We start from the raw sequence: 14,687 nt of genomic DNA, 5'->3' as shown, positions 1-14,687 counted from the left end.
TTTTTGGTTGTTGAGAAACTGTAACTTTTAATAAGATCGTGCCTCACAAGTCATCGTTTACTGAACACCTATTAGGTGCCAGGCACATGTAAACCTCACAACAACACACTTCGAAGTGATATTAGTCTCCATTTTCCAGAGGTGACAAGCCCACGATTGCGAAGCTCCCCGGGCAGGGTCCTGGTCTCTCGGACTGAGGCCCACCCCTGCTGACAGAAGGGGCAGCAGTGAGGATCGCGGGGAGAGGGAGGATCCTGTACGGTGCCCGGGGTAGACGTGAGAGTTGTTTGCCAAACGTTACCGGTGCTCCCCAATTTCTGAGCATCTGTGAGGACTGTACCTCTCTGGCCCCTGGGTCGGGCGGAGCCAGGCAAGCAGTCCTGGCCAATGAGTGGTGAGTGGTGGCGATGTGTGTCACTTCCAAGCCATAGTATCTAATTGCTGGTGGGAAAACCTCCAGAGCTCTCTCTCCCTCCGCCCCACGGCCTTCAACATTTGAGGTAATTACTGCTCCGTCAGCCTGGGTCCTAGAATGAGGGGCTTAAAGCAGAATCCCCGGCTGACATCAGTGGCCATATAGCTTGAGCAAGAAACAAACTTCTGTTGTCACAAGTCACTAACATTTTGGAGTTGTTTGTTACCACAGCATAACCTAGCCTGTCCTATCTGAGGTGGCGTCTTTCCATTTCCAAAATGACTGTCACATATGCTTCTCGTACATAGATAGCTTGCGTCCATCAAAAGGTGATTTGAGGGGTACATTGGGCACACCTGACCAGAAGCACTGCCCGAACGACATTCATTTGGGTGATGGGTGGTAACATAGTGTGCCACCCCAGTCACTCATACCCGTACAGATCCAGGCTCATCGACTCCCCACAAGGGAAAGCGGAGCTTCGGTGGGCTGTCCTGCACACAGGACAAAGGTTGCAGAGTCGAGCGCTGGGCACGTGGGAGCTGCCTGCTGACCCCAGCTGCAGGGTCTACACCTTACTGTCAGACTCGCCTACCGAACAACTTTGCCTTTGGCCTCCCGCCCCAGAAAGCTGTGATTCTGCCATTCATATTAAGATCTCTTCCCTCCCCCAAAATATCACCTCTTGGAAGGACGGGCTTGGGAACCAGAAACCTGAGGTTTGGAGCCTTAGTCCGGGACTCAGACACAAGCTCTGCCACTCACCAGGTGCAAGATCGTGGGTCCTCTGATGTGTCTGAGCCTCAAATTTCTCATCCATTAAATAGGAATAAAAATATCGACTTCATAGGATGCTGGGCTAATTAAAAGAGTAAGAATGAACTTAGCACATAGCTGGTCCTCAACAGATTGTACGTATTATTTTTATAAAACATTTATCCTTCCAGACATAAAACAGGAAAATCTGCAAAATCTTCCGACGTTAGCAAAATGAAGTCACGAAAGTGCAAGGTCTCCTCCGATCCACTTCATCTTAAACTCAGACAACCATTCTGAAAACATTCTTCGCCTTCCGGGGCGACATGGGTATGGGGAACTTCTTGCCATCGGGATAACTGTTTGAGGGGGGTGCAGTATTTGCTGTCACAGCCGTATAAATGCCCTATTCCTCGCTGGGAGGCACCCTCACCTCAGCAGGCCGTCGAGCGGACGGCTTGTCCTGTGCACACACGCCCTTCCCACCGGCCACCCCGAGCGTGACTACAGGACGAGGGAGCTGCAGCTCTACAACAGCTGGTCTTTACGAATGTGCGGTGCTGCCCGCTCAGTGTCCAGGGCTGAGATGAGTTCTAGTGACCGCTGGGAGTTGTGATCTCCTGGGCGACTCAGCGCGGAGATGGCCGCCAGCCACAGTGGCTAAGGCTCCCTCCGACCAAGCCTCCTGTGTGTTCTGCTCCTGACAGCCACCCCGCCTTCCCCGTTACCGCCCCTGCCCCCGACGCCTTCTCTGCTGCTGCCCTTCACGCTCCGTAACCCAGGACTTGCTAGCTTATATTTTTCCTAATAGCAGTGATTTTCCAAACTTTTTGGAATGTTGATAACCTGCCCTTGTTTTTCCGATGTGACGTTTTTCCTCTCATCCTCAAAGTGCTGTATAGTATACAGTTATTTAAGAGTTAATGATCGTCCAGGTATTATTCAAAAGAACCAAAAAAACGGAAACAACCCAAATGTCCATCAGCCGACGAATGGATAAACGTGGTGGTGTATCTGTACAACGGGATGTTATTTGGCCGTGAGAAGGAATGAAATACCGCTACTTGCTACAACATGGATGAACCTTTAAAACATGCTGAATGAGAGAAGCCAGACAGACAAGGTCACAGATTATATGATTTCATTTACATGAAGTGTCCAGAACAGGCCAGTCCACAGAGATGGAAAGTAGATGCTGGTTCCCCAGGAGGGGGGTGGGCAGGACATGGCGACTGACTGCTAATGGTCATAGGGTTTCTTTGGGGGGTAATGAAAAGGTTCTAAAATCAGACACTGGTGACGGCTACACAAGCCTGAACCCACTAAAAGCCGCTAAACGGTATGTCTTACATGGGTGACTCTTATGGTGCGTCGATTGTATCTTGAGGTTATTATTTTTTAAAAAATCTTCAAGTACAAGAATATTATGACATCTCTTAAAATAAATGAAGACACCCTGGGATGTTTCCAAACCAGAGATGACATGCCTTACGGAATATGCCTCATGGCATCTGCAAATTCAGACAGAGAAGAGGCTGAGTGTAAAGTGATAGAGGTGGGGACTCTGGCCACCTAGAAAACCAACCAGCTGTCCGGGGAAGGCAGCCACCAAGCGCTCCTACCAATGACTGCCCCTCAGGCACAGTGAAGTCAGTTTTCACATTTTTTAGGAAAAGCTGAAATGCTTGAGTTTTTGTTGAAATTTTCCTATTTGGGATTTTGTAACTAATTCCAAATTTTTAACAAACACAGACGTGACTTCTGCCTTTTACTGCTCAGACAACAGACGCTGCCTGAATGCCTACTGTGTGCCAGGCTGTCCCAGCCCGGGGTGCAGCTGTGACGGGGCTTCAAGGAACAGGCTCTCTTTCTTTCTGTGTGGACTGTACTATTAAGGGGCAGATGGCACTGCACAGTATGTACTGAGCTGTCCCAAGAGCGTGGCGAACTGAGGCCCTGAGTTGCCATGGGAAACGGTACTGGTGGCAGACACTTTCACACAGGTGGGGAGCTGGCAACCCAGAGGCTGCAAAGGACCCTCCCTAGTCCTCCCTGAGAGATGGGGAAGTGCTCAGGGGTGGCTGTGGACCAGGGCAGGGCAGAACAAGCCTAAATTCCCACGCTTGAGAAAGACTGAGGCACAGAGGCCAACCTGCCCGTAGGGAACAAATATCTTAGGACATTATATTTTAACAACAGCCTCATGGCACCTCATAGAAGACCAACCTTGGGAGATTTCTGTTTTTATCACTCTCTTTTGCTAAATAGAATGATGCTGACTATGTGGCTCTCGTGGTGCAAAGCAGGTCCTCCCGGGAAGAGGGGCTCTAACTAGCCCGTTTCATTTCATCGCACAATGTGCGGAGTTCCTGGGGAAGACGCGCTGTTAGGGGTGGTTATTGTTTCGATGGGCTCGGCCATTTTTACTGTGTTCATTGTGGTTTGCCTCCACCCCCCAGTTCTGTTCTCAAGGAGACAGTTCTCAGCGAGGCTCTCACAAACGACCGTGAGTTAGGACCTCAGAATTGATATGCTAGTATTAGCTTCAGAGAGGGGACCTAACTGTACTCCACTCAGCTTGTGTCATTAGGTGTAATCTAAAACTACCATCCTTTAAAATTTAGTAGCATCATGGGAGAGCTGAACATGTTCGTGTTTTTCTAAAACAAAACTGAGTCTCTCTTTGTTAATTGGTTCAATCCAATAAGCAATCGTCAAAATGAAAAAAAAAAAAAAAAAGGCTACTTTTTTCTATGCCATGTAGTAGATCAAAGATGGCTGCAAATTCTTTGCTTCACCAGCCAGTGAAAAGTAAACCCTAATTGCCTTCCCCTCTATCTGGGTAAGTCTTAGAGACCTGCTCGACCAAGAAAATGTGACAGAGACTGTTCTCAGGTTTCCAAGGCTAGCTCGTAAGAAGTCTTGAAGCTTCAGCCTTGGTCTCTTGGAACACTGCCTCTGAAGTCTGACTCCCCACGACCACCAGGCCATGAGGAAATGAGCAGAGGCTTGGCCAGCCTCCACTGTTCCCGCAAAACCACACATAAGTCGCACCCTGGGTGAAGAAGCCACGGGCTTCCAGCTTAGTCGATATGAGATCGAAACTGCATGAAATATCCTAACCCCAAACTGCCCAGACAAACCAAGCCGACCCAAAGGACCACACGATAGTATGACAAAGCTTGTTCTGAGCCACTAAGTTTTGGGGTGGTTTATTAAACAATAACAGATAATTCGAATAGGCAAAAAAGAGAATGTGATTACTTGTCATAAATCTTCCTTTACAGAAAGAGGGAAAAAATAGTGAATTTGGACAAATGATAGTTCCACATACATTCACCCTAAAATCTACTTCATAAGTTAAAGATGTAATTCGAAGAACAGAAGTAGTCATTAAATCAGTCAATTATATTTATTGAACACCGCTATGTACAAAACTAAGAAGTAGAATATTTAATCAGAAGAACAATTTAACGATTCCTGCTCTGAATGAACTATATGTAGTCATAGGAGTAGAAAAGGGTAAAGAAACAAGTTATTTCTAAGGTGAAAGGAATTATTCAGCATATATAATTAAGAACAAAGTTACACAAGTAAGTGAATTAAAATATAATTATAAACTGAACATTCCAGGTTGCAACCTTCTCAAGAGCAGGAAAATATTCTAATCAACCTCTGGGAACTTCAGAACTTCCAGGTTAATGAAAGATTTTCAACATATATTTGTGGCGGAAATGGTGAAACACTTAAGCATGAACTGCATGTTTGTTACCGATTTTTAAAAATTTTTGCTTATTATAATTTTTTAAGTTTCATCGGTAATGTTATTTTTTAGATCCGATCAATAAAAGCTGGGGTGGGAGGAGCTGGAGGATGGGATAAAGCTCCAGCAACATCTGCCTGGCTTGAGAATTATTTCACACGTCAGAGCGTATCAACCTGAAATGGCCACCTTGACCTGGAAGGACCTTTTTTGGGCCCACTGGTTTGTTTTCCTTTGGGATGACTCTCTCTCTAGGATCAATAACTGTTTCTTCTGGTGAGGTGTTGGGGGTAGGCACAGGGGAGTTTGGTAAAACACAGTTATCCACGCAGAAATGTGTAAGAGCAAGGCTGTGGGCACAAGAAACAATTTTCAAAAGTCAATATTCGTACTTACGCCATATTCCAAACACCAAAGAGACAAGAGAAACAGCTAGCTGTGACATTTTCTTATTTTCTTATTTTCTCACGTATCCAGTTTCCAAACTAAGCACTGCTCACGGCAAGGTCTAGCTGGCAGCTTGTGGGCAACTCTGCACGTCCAATGGCTAGTGAGGTTTAAGAGCTCTACCATGCGATCTGCGCAAACCTACTTGAACTTGGCCAACGGGAGAATCGCTCTGGAAAAGACGCCGCTCTCCAGAGTCAATTGTCTTGATGGGCTTCCAGAAAACTTCCTGAGAAATGAAACGAGACCACTTTCTTCTTAATAACTGTGTGAGGGTCTCAGCTAAACACCGATAGCGGAATCTCCCTAATCTGCCGTGGACAGCTCACATCCAGCACCTCGCAGCGGATGCTCCAGCTCAAATCTGCACGAAGAACGGGAGGGCAGGGCCAAGGACACACTGCCAGGCCCTCTGAACTGGGCACCTCATCCTCTCGTCCAAGTTCGTCAGGGGCAGGTTTAAGGGGCAGACATCTATCTAGAGGCAAATTATAAACACAATTATCGTTTCTGAGAAGTACAGCACGCAGCAGCAAAGCAATCCTCCAAACAGGTTCTCGAAGAGATCTTTAGAAGCCGGCGAATACACAAAACTTCTTTCCCTCTCCAAAAAAGACCCAGACGTTTATAAAAAGTCCTGGGAATCTGCACACCGTCAGCAAAAACTCTGAGAACAAGAGACTACACTGCTGCTTTCCCCCCTGATGTGGCAGAAGGCAGCAAAACAACAATAAAGAGAAAGAAAAATAAAGTCTGTCTCAGAAGTCAGAATATAACTCGGGCTCATGGCTTTGAGGAAATTTCACTGTTCAAATTCTCAGAACCACGACGGCACATGTAACATCAGAGGTCGTGGAAACCTACAGGGAACAGCACCAGAAAATACATCGGGAAAAGCCGAGACTATGTGAACAGGCCATGCCCACCGACTCTGAAATCACGGAGCTAAGTAGATCGCTTGGAAGGAAGGAGGCAAATTTAAGGTAAATAGAAGAAACAGCTAACTCCACATGGTAGGAGAAAAACATGAAACTCACCGCATGGGAGAGTGAGGAAGAAGCAACTCTAAGTAAGCGCCGGGAAGATTTAAAGTCATGGCTCTAGAGTGAGTCGTATCTTTTTTTTTTTTGGAGTTTTGCCCTACCTTTTTAAAATTGTGGTAATAACACAAGATCTCATCTCTCACCGAATTTCTAAGTGCACAATACAGTATTGCTAATGACAGGCACCATGTTGCAGAGCGAAGCTCTAGAAGCAACCATCCTGCGTAACTGAAACTTCACACCCACTGAAGAGCAACTCTCTATTTCCCCCTGCTCCCAGCCCCTGACAAGCACCCTCCGCTCTCTGCTTCTATGAGTTCGACTATTTTGGACTGCTCGTATAAGGGGTGTCATTTGCCCTTCTGTGTCTGGCATATTTAATTTAACGTAACGTCCTCCAGGTTCATCAACACTGCTGCCTATGGCGAGCTTTCCTTCTTTTTGAAGGCTGAATAATATTCCCCTGTCTGCATATACCACAGGTCTTAAATTCATTCATCCATCGATGGACGTTTAGGTGGTTTCCATCCCTTGGCTGTTGTGAGCAGTGCTGGGACGAACGTGGGAGTCATATCAAGGAAATGACTGTCTGATGCACGCCCACAGGGCCTCCCCGGAGCCGTGTCACAGGCCAGATCAGGATCCCACCCAACAGGGCTTTAAATTTTTTTCTAAAGCTTGAAAATCATCCTAAAGCGGTTTCAGTCTCTTCACGTGTGAGGACCCAGGATCCAGAACCACTGTGCCTCCGGCAGGGGCTGGGCGCTCCTACGGGTGGCTTCCAGAGCTAGATGAACAGCTAACTCTGGAAGCCCTGGCTATGTACACAGAGGCTGGCTGGGGAGCGCTGAAACGGTACTTCCTGGTGTCCCCTGTAGGGGCGGAAGGGGGTGTCACTAGGTGGCTGGCCACACACCGCTCACCCCCCAGCACTGTCCCCCTCTCCGTTCTTCTGCCTTCCCCCTTCTTTTGCAGCAAGGAAGTGTCCGGCTGTGCCCAGCATCTCCCTGTCCTGCCCTCAGGCCGGGGATAAGCGCCGCCATCGGTACAAACAGTTCCAAAGATGACAGGTGCCCTCATATTTTTACTTCAAATGCAGAAGGAGAATGCGTCTGTAAGGGTAAAGGTGGGGGCTCCTAATTTAAAGATCCTAATGCAAAATATAGCTGTTCATGTAGAGATAAGTATGAAGCATGGCGTGCGAGCATGCTTTTTACCAATCCAAATGCCTTTGCCACTGGGAATGACATGAGCAATGGGGCTTGGGCTGGTAAACGCACATCCGATGAGTTCAGGAAAGCAAAGTTCCAAAACGCACAACCAGCTGCCTGATTCCTATGCCTTGCTACAGCTGTACCCTGATGTCCCTCTTAAAGCTACTTTTAGTAACCACCGTTATTCAACAAGGAGGAAGAATCCACAGCAAACGTATTCGTAGAAGCGCGGAGACTGTGCCCACAAGTAGACTGCCGTTCAAAGGCACCTTTCCCCATGCAGACAGGCCCCTCAGCCCCCCGTACCATTCGAGGTTAGATGCCTAAAACCCCTGATTCAGTGAGACAGTGCTCGTGGCAGTGGCCACCTGGGAATTTCCCAGGCCCCTGGAATGTGTGTGTTATTCCAGATTCCAAAAACAGAAGTACACAGAAATGACATCAGAGTCTCCGCTACAAACTACATGTGCATTTTAATTTTAACCAGCCCTTACTTTGCTTCTTGCTAAGTCCATCACTGCGGCTAGCAGGCAGGAAAAGGAGCGTTCTTGAGCACATGCACATCTTATTCATTGTCCAAACAGGAAAAAATAGGTCCAGGAACAATCTGCCTGCCTCCTGTTGTCACCAGCCTCTGCCAACAGGGAGAAGCACAGCTGAGCAGCAGAGGCTAGAGGGCGCGTGGCGGGTCTCATGGCACAGTCAGTACGTCAGCCGCTCGCCCCTGAAACCCTTCCTCACCCATTTTTTCTAACGAAGCAAAAGGATTCTGTCTACGCACAGGCCCAGTTCGAGTCATGTTCTTTTCTGCCTCCATGTAAGTCATGTGTGCAAGTAAGGATTGGAACTTCTGATTAAAAGGATACATGGTCCAGACTTCTACAACGCTTTTCTATGGAAGGACTCCTGCACGGGTGAGAAATTGGATGACACCGAAATGATTGCTCTCCAACTCGGGGACTTTATTTTTTAAGTCCTTAAGCAATAAGCTTCTTCGAAATGCCTGGTCGTAGGAATTCAAAAATTGTTATGTGGGTATCAACAGTGATCTTCGCAGAAGTAGAAACAGGAAGATGTCTTTTTAAAAGACGTCACAGCTCCACGTGGACGGGTGGATTCAGAGGAATGAAGGGAAGGCCTTGAGCATTGACTGTCCCCCTCACCTCACTTAGGGATACACAGGCCACTTTCCCCCCACCCCCAGGTTCTCCAGGCTTCCTCCATTCTGCAGATTCTAATCCTGAGGCTCTCTCCCGATGCCCCTGCTCCCAGGACCCCCACCCCCAAACCCCAGGCCTGCCCACAGCAGCTGACGGGCAGCGTTCACTGGTGAGCAACACCTAGACAACCTTGGTCAAGCTTCACTGTCACACAATGGAAGGTGTCTCATTCTTCTGTAACTCATGCCGCCCCTCCAGCAAAGTTTCCAAACTTCCGGTCACCACCACAGAAACAAGGACTTCGTCTCCCTCCTAACGCTTGGGAAAACCTTAAAGGATGGTAGAGAAGGGGCCACAGAGAGAAGCCACGGAGAGACTAACTTACTCTGCTTATGAGGCTTGGTGCCACCATCAAACAATAATTTGGAACGCTGCCATTTAGAAACAGTAGGAGCTATGACGCACATTTTCTACATTTAATAAATGTCAATAATTTGTTTTCTAGAAAATTCTTTCATAGACACCTTTGGAGAAATACCTTTAACCTACAAATCTCTACGTTTACATACGGATCAACATTTCTCTGATAAATAGTTCAGACTAGCAGTTCCTATCCATCTCGAGGACAGAAGATATGTTTTAATGTTAAAAAATTATGTGTGTCCTCATGTGGCAGTGGTTGTATTTTATATCTTTTGATTATTGAGAAAATAGGTCATCATAGAAGGCGATCATAAATTCGGTAAGGTTTTCAATTGAATTTGCTTAACTAGTCACACAGAATCTATATGCACTTGAAAAGATGCAACAGCACACACATATACATCACGTGTACTATTTCTTATTTACAGACAACGCTGGATTCTAATCCCTTGCAGTAATTCCCCAGGCTAAGGCCCACAGACTGGAAACCTCTGTAGTCTACTCTCTCTTGTGAATTCTAAAAACCAGAATTTTGCTAGGTAATCCCAAAGGAATTTTGGATTGACATTTTTAAGAGAGGGGGAAAAAAAAAGCAAAATTATTTATTATTAATTTTTTCCCTTTCGTGACACCCTTATGTTCCTGTTATGGTATCAAGCCACGTAAGAGATGTCGACAGAAAAGATTTTCTACCATTTTCTGTTGTCCGACCATCGACACACATTAAATAAAAGGAAGATACTAAGGACTCTACTCCTGGGGACGATTAGAGTCTAATTAAAACCCACAACATCAATGCCACACCGAACAAAAAAATCACCATGGGAACTACAAAGAGGAAAAAAGACTTGTTAGTGATCATAGAAAATTACCCTGAATAACCTTCCCTCCCTCTAGCCCCCCACAAAAAAAACACTCCTCTCGGCTTAAGCAGAAATAAATGCCAATAACCGGATTCTCACACATACTGACAGCAGAAGGAGAAACAGCCCCAAGTACATGGGGTAGGAGGTCGGATGACAGACACCGGCTGTTCATCCATCTTTCCTGTGGAGCCGGTGTAAGCAGATGTGCTCGTCAGGGTTTTAGGAGCTGGTTTATTTGGTGTTGTTTTAATCTGCTCAAATTTGCTCTTCTCTGTCACCAGGACACAGACAAGCCCAGGCCCACACTATAAAAGCTCACCTTGGAGGTCAGGCTCCTTTCTGAGGGACCCCCCTCAATGCTACATTTGGTTAGGAGGGAGCAGGAGAGGCCGGGCAGTGGCCGCTGGATGAGACCCCTTAGAACAACTAAAACCCGCAATGCAGACTCTAAGCAGAAGCCACACGTCAGACCCCAAAGAGGGCCCTGTGCCAAGGGCACCTCACTTCTAGGCATGATTTTCGACATGAATCTCACCTACTAGCAGCCGACAGAAAAATCACATTTCTAGAATTTTGGGTTTATGAAAAAAGCAGGGCTGGAGCATTTAAATGATTGCTACAGATTCCAGGGAAGATTGTGCAATCTTTACTTAATTTCCGTGTATTCTTGCTCGCTGACAAAGGCAAAAAGGGAGAGAACACTGCAGGCTTTTTTGTCCATTTTAAAACATTGCAGGACACTTCTCCAGAATTCTTAAAGCAAACTGTCAGTTTCATATTCTGGTTACAGAAAATATCATTCCCAGATGACCTTGACCAACCCAATCCACAAAACAGATTTTACAGCACCAACTATATTCCTGCCCCCGAGCCCCAGGAGCGGCTCTGGACTCCAGTTGTGTGTGCTGTGGCCAAGCCAGTGAAGTCCCTGTGGCCCAATCCTGAGTCCCAACCAACCTGGGGCACTCACGACGTGTGGCTGTCAATTCAGGCTTTTTACCAGCGTGGATAAGGAACAGAATCACCAACAATGATGCTACCTCAGAGCAACTTAAAACAGAGGTAGACAGAAACAAAATGGTTAAATGAACTCTCTAAACAGTAGTAAAATCCTTCTTAAACCTCTCCTTTCTTGGCAAATTTCCAAACTTAAAAACAAAAAAAAGTGATTAAAAGAGAAGGCTGGCATGGGTCAGTTGATTTCTTTACCCGCACTGCACTCTGAAGAAGTATAAATTGCCAAGGGAGAGATGGCAACGCTTTGCCTTTATTCTGGAGAGTTTTTAAAGTGCTGTCCAATAAATGACGTCATGGCATGCCCCTCACAGCTCTGGGTGCTGCACTGGGGAGCTGGCTTCCTTCCCACTTTGCGCAAACCAAGCTTCCACGGCGCCGGGAACAGCCTCGCCCACTGTTACTCTGCCAGGCCTTGATCCTCACCTGCCACCACCCAGCTGCAAAATGATCGAGGAGAAGGCCACCTGGACCACACACAATGCCGAATTGGCACCTGCGTTAAAGCGAATCGACCGAAAAGTATCAAGAGAGTATTTTTAGGCCCTTAAGAGTGATTACAAACTTGAAAGACTAATAGGACAGACACACGGCGGGAAGTGCCTTTGCTCAGCTCCATTCAGTATCCTGTGCCAGGAGCCCGGGCGGGCGGCTTCCCTGGGAAGCAAAAATCAGGAGAAGCCGCCCCAGCAGCAGGCCCCTCCGAGGGCAGACGAGGATGTGTTTTCCCAACAGCGAATGTCAATCTGCAAACCTCAGTGAACTCTCATGAAACGGAGCCATCGCCCCAAAAGCAAAAATCCCCGTTCCTCTGTTCTTTCTCTCCGATGCCTCCAGTCAGTTCTCTTCTCTCCTCCCCGAGTCAGAGTCAGGGGGTGTGGACTGGTACGTGGCAGCTACCAAAGAATGTCATTTGACACTGAGATCAGTGCTTGGGCGTGCGCTGCCCAGACACACAATGGGTCACCTGTTTCTCTAACTCCCTGTCTAAACTGACGGCTCTATCTGAGGGGAGAGGCTGGGTCCCACCGTCACTGTCTCTAACAAGAGCGGCTTGTATCCCCAGCTGGCTGGAAGAAAGGTTACATTCTCTGCTCCTCGTGAAGAAAACGGGGACCGGCCCCTGCATGGCCCGAGGCCTGCGTAAAAGAGTCAGAAGCTGGGAGCGCCCCCCTCCACCACCGCGGCGAGGCTTCCCAACCTCGCTGTACCTCTAGAAGCGAGAAAACAAGACGAAAGCAAACGAGGAGCCCAGCGTCCTCGGGGCCTCCAGACCTCAGGAAAAGCCCTGAGAAAACCACTCTTGCCCAAACCTAGTGGGGATCTCACGTGTGCTTCACCTGCTTCGTTCGGGGGGTGAAGGGCGGCGATGAGAAGGGACCTCAACTCACAACGGCTCCTCCCTGCAATGTGACCCTTCAAGGCCCAACTGCTCTCCTCCCTCGCTTTTGTCCTTTTGGGCTCCTGAATCCTTCTACCCTACGACACGGTGACCGAGCTCTAGGACACCTCTGCTGCCCACGTAGACGGTCATCTCCAGGCAGACTGTCCGCACCGGGTGGCCGTCGGAAAGCCTGAGGTCCCCACATCCTGCCAATACCCTGTGGGAAACGCCTCGAGGACGTCAGGAGAAAATGACACGGCAGTGAGCGCCCTGCTCGGTTCACTTCTGAAAGCGTTTCGCTGCCTCTCCGAGCGGCCTGGCAGCACCGTCCGGGACATGCGGCTGGAGCAACGACATGGGCAAAGCTCTTCCATTAGGGATAAATGAGATTGTGAAAATGAATGACACCTCAGTAGGCCTGTTTTCAACCGAAGTAGCCCACGGTCTCGCTCCAGGGCCGTCAAAGGCACTAACAAAAGGATGCTTTCGGGTCCGGCCGAAATCAGTACTGTGCTTAGACTGTGGCTTAGAGAGCCGTTAAGCACGACATCAGCATCAAATAGAGCATTAAGGAAAGAAAATACCAGGATGGCCTGCAGGGTGCCTGCAAATCAATCCTTCGTTAACATGGAGACAACGTGTCAAAATTTTCAGACTTTAAATGTGCTGGATGAAAAATGGGAGTACTTATCTCTGTTTGCTTTTAATTTTGTTCATGTTTAAAGACGCCTTAGAAGCATTTTTAAAATTAGTAATATTATGTTGCGTTTTTCTTCTTTATTTTATGGATAAACACGTTTCACAGCCAGGGATCTCCTAGAATTAAAGAGCATGAACCTGTTACCATTAAGTATTTAGAAAGATGAGAGAAAATTACTCTTTGATATCAGAAGAAAAGTACAGTCACAAGTAGCAAAGATTGAGCTCATGGCAGGGAAATAAGACGGTGCTTAAAAATGGCAGGTGCATATCTTTCGACTTTCTTTTCTTGTCCCTTGACCTCTGGGGTGGCTGATGATGGCTGGAGCTGGAGCAGCCACCTTGGACTATGAGGTAATCTGAGGAATGAAAGCTAGGTACGGCTAACAACAAAAAGGGGTCTGTGGACCTGAGGACTGCCACACCAGTCCTACAAATGCCCCTAAGAACCTGGATGTACCAAGACCAGTAGCATCGACTGTTATTCTAAATAAATCCACCTCATAACAGAAGCTTCAGAGGACAGGAGACTTCATTACAAAAAAAACTAAACATGACAGGCAGCGGGGGAGAAGTGGCAAAACAAGAATATTTTATTACCTTCCACTAGAGAATCAACTGCAATTTCTTTATTAAAAAGAACATTTCCCCTGTTTTAGTGATCTTTATGAAAACTTGTCAAACATCTTTCTTTTTAATTTACTTTATAAAATCCAAGCCCAAATTTCCTTGACAGTACAGAAAATGAAGATATCATAAGCTCTACCAAAAGCAAAGGCTGAAATTATAGAGTTGAGCTGAACACGGGGGCTACTGTATTTTAAAATTAGCATAAGGCTCTGAATCTACTTTTAAAACCCCATAATTGGGTTAGGCAGTTTTAATACTGGAACGCACACTACATGCACACACAGATACACTTCCAAAAAAAAATCCTACCTCAGAGATGTTATTGCTTGGAGAGTGAGGAGTTTAAGCAAAGGTGGTATGTTTCGGGTTATAGGTGGCTAAGCCAGTTTCTTCAAGACTGACACACAAGGCAGATGGTTTAAGTGGTTCATGGACAAACTTAAGTCTTTTCAAGTGAGTCCATTTGTAGAAAAATACTAAGTGCATTCGGAAATTAGTAGTACAGGTGGTGGGCAACTTGCAAATACTGACAAAACATACATCAGAAACTGGAAGTCTGTCCAGGCCAAGGTTAGGCTTGGATGAAGGGAGGGGCTAGCCGGGCACTATGACCTCAGCCTCAGAACTTGCTGACCTGGTATTGGTAGCGTGCTAAGTCGGGCCAGCATCACCAGAGTCACTTCGACTTTCTGGACCACTCTCAGAGCTGACAGGACAAGACCATCAGCCCTCTCTGCTGGCCTCCACAGTCCCGGGGCCCCCATGCATCCCTCGGGGCCTCAGCAGGCACTTTCTTTCCCTTACTCTGTTTTCTTTCTTCCTCAAAAGTATCTGCCATCTTCGATAACTGATATTCGAGAAATAAGGCTTCCA

At 47.1% G+C, this 14,687-nt stretch overlaps 1 protein-coding gene across 3 annotated transcripts in view; it reads right to left on the bottom strand.

The window, feature by feature from the left end:
• ZDHHC14 (zinc finger DHHC-type containing 14) overlaps positions 1 to 14,687 on the bottom strand; it is a 221,250-nt gene that overhangs the window by 150,457 nt on the left and 56,106 nt on the right. The gene's annotated exons all lie outside the window — the stretch shown is intronic.

Source organism: Pteropus alecto, unplaced genomic scaffold (genome assembly GCF_000325575.1).
Source record: "Pteropus alecto unplaced genomic scaffold, ASM32557v1 scaffold195, whole genome shotgun sequence".
NCBI lineage: Eukaryota > Metazoa > Chordata > Mammalia > Chiroptera > Pteropodidae > Pteropus > Pteropus alecto.
Note: the sequence above shows the minus strand (reverse complement) of the source record. Positions and strands in the feature narration are given on the sequence as shown.